The sequence below is a fragment of the Plectrocnemia conspersa genome, unplaced genomic scaffold (genome assembly GCF_051122295.1).
Source record: "Plectrocnemia conspersa isolate PC_06_02 unplaced genomic scaffold, ASM5112229v1 ptg000006l, whole genome shotgun sequence".
NCBI classification, from domain to species: domain Eukaryota; kingdom Metazoa; phylum Arthropoda; class Insecta; order Trichoptera; family Polycentropodidae; genus Plectrocnemia; species Plectrocnemia conspersa.
In genome coordinates this window covers 3113566-3122161 of record NW_028277170.1, presented here as the reverse complement: position 1 = coordinate 3122161, position 8596 = coordinate 3113566, and the positions used below count along the sequence as shown (strand labels likewise).

The window sequence follows — 8596 nt, the reverse complement described above, 5'->3', positions numbered from 1 at the left end:
TTAGCTTTAAGTTTTCTCCATCAAAATGTAGAAAATTGAATTAATATGTTATTTTGTTCAATCTTATAAATTACAAAAAATATGAGAAATACTTACAATTTCCACTTTTTCCAACCCCAACGCCTAATCCATCATAACTTGTCTCTTCGTGCGAGTTCTTACAAAATAATGACAGCACCATGAAAGTTGAAAGAACTATTCTCAATCGATTCATGTCTCAATATATTTTATGTAAATCTGCCGTCAGACTTTTTGCATGATACATGCACAGTACTCTATTAGAGTTCCTCCTGCCGGCGAGGTCAGTTTCGGACTGATGGACAACTTTGTGAATATATCAGAAGAACACGACGATTCCGAGAAATGTGACGTAAGCACACACCGACACCGGTTACCCAATGATCGAATTATATGCATCAGGTATAAACTTTTGGTAAATTTCAGCGAGTGGTTTGCCCTTGACGAATCAACGATAATGCTGCGTCAAATGCGCTCTGAATAGGCAACGTGATTTTCGAAAAATAGGTATTGATTTATTATTTATTTAAATTAAATTTGGACCATCGATAGTCAAAAATAATACATAGTATATAAGAAGAAAAAATATATAAAAATCATTGAATATTAAAATTCAAGTATACATTAAATACAATACAAACGTATTAGAAGGAGACGATCGAGATTATCAATGACTTTTTTTAATATTTTCAAAACTGAAATTCTTCGTGAGCAGTTGAATTCTTAATAGCACCCTTCAGTGGTTTAAATAAATGCTTAGCGATACATGTACATCTTTCTGCGAAAATTGTATTCTAACGCTCCTAAAGGAAACTTTCTAAGCTTTCCAAATAAAGAGCTTTCCAAATATTTGCATACTCAAATTTTAGATTCCGATTCAAGAATGCTGCGTACCAAAGGGTCATATAAAACACAAATAACTGACGGATTATTTATGTGTTTACAACTACTTGATTGAGTTTTATCAAATGAGAGTACAATCATACATGTTAATTAAACTAAGGAAGTGTATCGGTGGAATATATACTCTATAATCTGGATTTATTGTGACAAACGCTTTTGAATGAGGGATAGTTTTCATTGGAGATGCTGAACAGTTCGGTGACGATGTTTATAAATAAAAGCATGATATGGTATCATCCACAAATAGTGCTATAATATATTTTTATACGGCCTGCAAGTGAAATCGCTAGTGACACAAATCACAAAGTAAACTAACTATAACCAATATGTTGGGAAATTTCGTGAGCACAAATTGTCAGAATTGAAGTAAATTCTTCAAAAACCACATTGTGTTGACTAAACCTCATGAAGACAATAGTGATATTGTAATGACTAGTTACATATTTCAAATAAGTCGAAACCTGTTGACTCCCGTTACGCCTCTTGTATGCGTTCGCGAACGCCGTCATACAGCGTTCGGGAAGCACATTTTGACTGGCATATGGCTAAAAGCAAGTGTAGCTGTATGTGTGCGAATACCGACCGACAGCCGAGTGTAGTGTCTCTTTCTATCATTCACTCGTCTCTTTCTAGCGCGTCTCGGGGGCGCCTTGCTGCGCTCGCGCCGACTTTTACTATCAAACCAAACAACCTAACCTTTTTTTAATGATATTAAAAAAATATGACATTTAGAATAAATCAATACAATATCTCGCGAGCGCAGCGAGGCGCCCCCGAGACGCGCTAGAAAGAGACGAGTGAATGCTTGAAAGAGACACTACACTCGGCTTTCGGTTGGTATTCGCACGCATATAACTACACTTGGTTTTAGCCATGTGGCAGTCTAAATGTACGTTCGGGAATGTTCCCGATTTGACACCAGTCGGCTCTGATGGTCGTTACAAAGCGCTCAAATCACGCCAAGCTCAATAAAGGTTTACACACAAACCCACGTGTTTTGGATTCAGACCTAAGAACTAACCAGCACGCGTATCCCTACACGCAACAAAACCTTTTATGGAAGGGCAGTTTATAAGTGAATTTTCAATCAAAGCAGTGGAAGTGTTATGCCCAGAACAATTTAAAAAATCAAAAATGTAAGCGTAAGCCGAAATACTGTAGCTAGCAGAATCAATGCAATTGCGAAAAATTTGAGAGATCGGTAAAGCTTTTTTTTTCAGAAACTAGTAAATGTGTTTATTGTTTTATGTGTATATTTTTTCACCCAGATACCAAATTTATGATAGGGTATGGGAATTCAAAGGATAATTTTTCTTTAATGATACATTTAAAAATAAAGTTATCAATAGCTGGGCGCGTTGCTTATAAAATTATGGGGATCGATTTAGCTTTGTTATGGCCAAAAACTGGTCGGCGCTGGAGTAGCATTGGCGTGACGGTTTTCTCCCTCTCTACCGGCAAGCTTGCAAGGGTTAAATATCATCAATAAAATATTACTGCAGCGGCTCAATCTGTGTCTAATTGCCACCTGTCACCATTACCGTCCCTAAAAATGATAAAAACAAAACGGTACAAAAATATTAATGAAATGTTTTAATAAGAATCGTAACTACGGTATAATTATTAGCTAGTTTAGGTTTGGCATTTCGGGGACATGACGATGGTGTGGACTCACATAGAAAAGGTAATTTTAGGAAATGGAATTTAATAAAAATAATTATAAAAATATAATAATACGGAATTTGTTAATTTGAAAAGCAATGAAGTTGTAGTGCGTGTTGGTTCTGATGGCTATTAGTAAAACGAGCTTATTTTGGAGAGCTGGCTTGGACGCTGCACATTAGTCATTGGTCATGGCGAGAAAGAAACTGAGTGTTGCCAGTTCTTAAAAACACCACCTTTTCATGACAAGCAGCGGTGTGGCAACACTAGATACTGTCAGTACGCTATAACGGATATCTTTGCTAGAAATTTTATTATAAATTCGATATACAGATTACATTTTATGCTTGCATATACTATGTATATGTATATATGGTGTTCACCACTTAATTAGCCTATACATGTTCACAAACTTATAATCTACACATCTTTAAAACTAGTAAAAACGTGTCTAATAGAATTTGAGTAAGTGCAGTGAATTATTGTTTGTAGATGAGTTTACTGTTACACCAAACATGTTGCGTCGTTTCGTACTTGTTTTTTTTGGCTCATGTGTGATGTTCGTGTCTAATGCTTTGATGCTTACATGTGATGTGGCGGTCGGTGTTTCGAACTCTTCTGTCGCCGTGTATGCCGGTTTTACATGATCTATTGAAACGACAACGTCTTTACTACTCATGTTTTGGTATTCCATTTCACAACTTGATATGTTCCGTTACATGGCATCTAGAATATACCATGCTTTTTCTAACGTTTCAATCAATTCCCATTTCGACGAAGGTTTTTTCTTTTAGATTCTTGCTCCCATTATAGCCCACAGATTCTCGATGGGGCTTAAGTCGGGGCCATTCTAAGTTTGAAATGTCATTTTGTGCGAGTAATTCCTTCACCTGAACTAATGGAGGCAAATTATACATTTTTATTTTGTTTTTCATGCTAACTGTGATACATGCTAATAGTAAAAAATAACATTTATAATTTTAGAACGGTACGGAATCGTTCTGCATACTGCATTTCAATAGTTTATTTTTTATTTTTAGCATTCCCTCTCCCATCAATAAATACTACTTGTCCTACCACATGGTATGAAAAACATCCCCAGATCATCTGACCTGCAAGATAATTGACTGTCAGCTGAATTTACTCGTAACTCAAACGTTCACCTGATCTTCGCCAGACGTAGTGGAACCCGTCTGATCCAAACAAGTTAAATTTGCTTTCGTCTGAAAAGATTATACTCTTCCAGTCCGATTCAGTTCAATTTTTAAATTTTTTGTCCCAATTTAATCGTTGCAAACGCATTTTCTTCGATAAAAATAGTTTTTTTTACCGGCATCCTTGCGTATAAACCAGATTCTCAAAGTCTACGATGTACAGTTTAATTTCCACTGGCTTCAATGAACTCGGTTCTTATATCCACTGCACTTTTAAAACGGTTTTGTAAACAAATTATTTAATTCGATATATAAAAACCATTTTTTTTTATTTTTCAGATTGATACAGGCTGAAATAAATAAATAGTACTAATCGAATCCAATAGTCTTCGAAAGAAGCAGCGAAACTTAAACCCGGAACCGATCTATTGAGAAGTAATACCTTTAAACCAAATCAAAATAGTAGCATTGAATTTCATACATTAATCAAATTTTGTGTTTTAGCTAGAATACTTCTGTGCAGTGGAGAGGTTGCCGTGATAGAAAAAAACCCACTTCAGGCAATCCATGGCGAACTTGCACAAACCCGAAAATGTTCTAGGATGTGTGGGAGTCGTACCAGATCATTCATTGACGTCACTCGTCAATGAAATGATAACGGGTAGAGTTCAAAACTGGAAAGTAAAAGATATCCGTTTACACAACGACAACTGGTATGTCAGTAGTGGGGTGGGAATAGACCACTAGCTAAATAATATATAGCTGAAAAAAACAGCCAGACCACTATATGTTGGACGGAATGATCCTGCAGCGGCTAAAGAACAGTCTCAACAAGCCTCGTAGCCTTCGCCGATGACGTCGCCATAGCGTGACAGGCGTAGTGTAGTCTGACCAGTTCCTGCGACTAGCTGGGGAAGAGGCTTTACAAAACGTAAAAAATAGATGGACAGTGTGGGACTACAATTAGCCGCAAGAGAGCGTTATATTCTATATTTATTTTCGTTTGCTACTATTATTATGGGACAGAAGGAGTACAATTTAAATAATTTGTAAAATGTGTCGATTCGTTGTGGCTATGCTAATTTATGTTATGCAATTAAATTGTTGCTCGGTGTTGATGCAGCTAATTTGTTAGTTCCAACAGGACTAAAGACAGACTGTCAACGTTCGAGATGGCCAAACATAAGTTTCAGGATGATTTTGTAATCTGCCATCTTTACCGTTCCGTTGATAAAGTGAAAGGCAAATTACTACAGGATTTTAAAAATTAAACAAAATGTATGTGCATACCAGGCGCGTATATTCAGGGTGTGCTAGGTGTGCGGCGCACACCCGCAAAACCATCTAAAATATAAATTTAGAAATTTAGAAAATTTAAGGCGTAAAGCGACATCATTTTGCATACAGTAGTATGCAAAATTATAAAATTTTAATATGCAGTGTATAGTATGCATTGGTATTTGTCATTCGCTCTGAACGTTTTCGCGCGAGCGATCGTTTTGGAACAACACATATAACGCGCCGACCTTGCGCGCGGCCGCCGACTAAAGTAAATTGTTCCGAGATTTAATGGCTGAAGTCGATCTGTCGGCTGGCAGCGCTCAGTAGTAAAATTGGTCTCGAATTTGGTGCGCGTACTTCAAAAACTCTTGCGTCCGTCGCTGCTTTTTTATTACATTATATCACAACAACAGGTCACTCATTTTATATATTTTGGCGTAAAATAGTTTATTATCTTATTTACATATGATCAATATTTAATTGTCTATTCTAGATTATATTTTTTTATTTACCCCAATAATGATGAAGAATACTGTTGAAGATATTTTGAATAATCCATTTTCAAAAAGAAGTTATGAAATTAAATTGAAGATAATATTAAGGAAGAAGTAAATTCAGCAAATTTTGTTGCTATTATTCTTCAGATATAATGACGAGCTCACAGCTCTCAACAGTTTTGCGTTTTGTTTATGAAGGTAAAGTTTACGAGCGGTTTATTGGCTTTACAGACGTTAGCTCTGATAAAACAGCCGATGGCTTATTTTGCCACGTTGTAAATATAATTGAAGAATTTCAAATTCAAGAAAAATTAGTTGGACTGACTTATGATGGGGCGAGTGTAATGAGTGGGCATATTAATGGTTTGCAAGCCAAAGTACTCGAAGTTTATCCACTGGCCATTTTTACACACTGCTATGCTCATATGTTGAATTTAACATTACAACAAGGTCTTTCCAATATAAAAGTGTGCAAATCATTCTTTCAAACTTTAAATTGATTGTCTGCATTCTTTTCGAAATCTTCCAAACGAATAAATGCTTTACAAGAGTTTGTAGCTAGAAGACTTCCTTCTGTTACACCTACAAGATGGAATTATACATCACAGTTAAGTAACACAGTGCAAAAATACAGAAATGAATTTACGGACTTTTTTCGAGACGTCGTGAAAAATTGTGAACTATGGGACACCGACACTGTAATAAAAGCACGAGGTTTTCTTAGCTTTTTGGAAGATTTTGAAACAAGAAAACTTCTCCACATATTTTCAAACCTTTTTGGAAAAACTGATGTGCTATTTAACATTTTACAGTCCAAATCTTTTGACATATTATATTGCTGTAAGAAAGTTACCGAAATTTTGCAACAACTCAGACATGAACAGGAAAATAATTATGAAACATTATGGGATTCTTATGTAACGGAAGAAAATTATCCAAGACGGAGTAATGATTTGCTTGTTGAAGAAAAGCACGCGTTTAGCCAACTATTTAATACAATAGTTGATAATATATGTAAGCAAATTGAAAACCGTTTTTCTTCAATGTCCAAATTGGAATATTTTCACCTTCTGGAGAAAGAAAAATATGAGCAATATAAAGAAAAATTTCCAAATGAATTACTTACCAAACTGCAACAATTATATGAAGCATTATTTGATTATATAAGTTTAAAAAATGAGCTTGCTGTTTTTAATCATTTACCTAAATTTGCAGAGAAATCTGTTCATGAGCTTGTACAACTTATGAACACAAATAATCTTGAGTCAGGTTTTCAGGAAATAGATAAATTAGGCAAACTAATATTAACTCTTCCAAGCAGTACTGCTTCAGCAGAACGTTCATTTTCTGCTCTGAAACGAATTAATAATTGTTATCGAAGTACCTAAGGCCAAGAAAGGCTATGTGGCCTTAGCTTGATTTCAATAGAAAAAGGGATCCTTAGGGATATTAAAAAGAAGAGCACTTTTTATGACAGCGTGATAGAAAAATTTATGATTAAAGAAAGAAGATTAGATTTTATATATAAATAATTATAAGTTTATGTTTATTGGAAATTTGATATTTTTATATAATAATATTTTAGATTAGGTTTGATGTTTATTTATTTATTTATATATGGGAAAAAGCTGTAAGGCAGTTTAGACATGTCAAAACCTCGGCTAATAAAAATGAAAAAATGTACTTTTTTTTTATTTTTTATAGCACACCCAATATTAACCCTTTGCATTCGTATTTTTTTTTTTGGTTGGGGTAGCGCCAGCTCGTATTTAATTTCGAGACTTTTTTTATGTTCAATTTTTGGAAGTAAAAATGAAATAAAACATGTTTTGATTAATCTTTTTACAAATTAATACAGCGAAAGATTGATAGTTTGTCAGTATTTTAGTTAAAAAAAAATTAATTAAATATTTAAAATATATTATAATTTAAATACTTTAATCGGAAAATAACTTTTTTTATTGTACTTTTTTAAATAATTTGTAAAACGTTAACCATGAAACTTAGAAAAGAATAATTTATTAAAATGTGTTCACGAAGAATTGTACTTACTATTCACAAAAAATAAATGACATAGTATTAGGTATACATAGTATAGGAAGGTAAATGTAATGATGTTTTTAGATGATTTTTCGTCCATCGCAATCAAATGCGCGGTAAAACAAATAAATGAATTATTTAAAAAAACAGCTGAGTGATGTAGCGGCAGGGGTTTATAACCATTAAGAAATTTGTAAATAGCTAGATGTAATATGAATTCTGAATAATTAAAATATTGGACTGCTTGTATTTTTTTTGCACCTATCGTTTATTATCTTGCGCAATGCGCTTATTATCTTACGCATCGCGCTCGCTCTATAGCGTTTAGCGCTCATAATATAGCGTTTAGCGATCAACAATTTGCGTTCATACAAAAAAATAATGGTTACAATAAAATTTAATCAAGATTAAAATTACAAAGAGCACAAGTTTTTTACTTGTAGTTTTTTTTTCTTAGTAAAACCTTAGTTTTTAGTTTTTTTAATTGTTGTTTTTTCTTGGTAAATAGTTAATATATTCCCATTAACAAGTTTTAGACTTTTTAGAAAATCAGATTACAATAAACGTATTATAAAAAATAAAAAAATATACTGTTAGTTAAATAAAACATATATCAACATATAATAACGTTTAAAAACACATTTAATACGAAAAATTGTTATGCACCTTACAATAAATAAAACACAAACAATATGCACATCAGCACATATGTTTTAAGCAAAAGGATACATTTTGACGATATAACCAATGATTTTTAAAAGCAAAATTTAACACTTTTGACGCTAAGCTGCCGATAATGAGATTCCAAATAAAGTAAAGCGAAGGTCCATATATAAAGGAGAATCTAGATTAGAAAATATGGTTCTAGGACACTAACCGCCTGGAAATATACCCCTTGGACAATAACCCCCCGTCAAAACCCCCCTGGACATTGACCCCCCGTGCAAATAACCCCTGACAATTAACCCACCATGCAAATAATCCCCCTGACAATTAACCCCCGCCACGTATAAAGATAATACAGATATTACTTAACACGTC

The 8596-nt window shown here is 33.9% G+C and overlaps 1 long non-coding RNA gene across 2 annotated transcripts; it reads left to right on the top strand.

The window, feature by feature from the left end:
* Positions 1-2825: 2825 nt before the first annotated feature.
* On the top strand, positions 2826-6695 carry LOC148234053 (uncharacterized). 2 transcript variants are annotated; one of them, XR_015810136.1, is made up of 3 exons: positions 2826-2858; positions 4077-4172; positions 4242-6695. It is a non-coding gene; the product is annotated as an uncharacterized LOC148234053 (long non-coding RNA). The 2 variants fall into 2 exon arrangements; XR_015810135.1 differs by having other exon boundaries at positions 2826-3048.
* The last annotated feature ends 1901 nt before the right edge of the window (positions 6696-8596 follow it).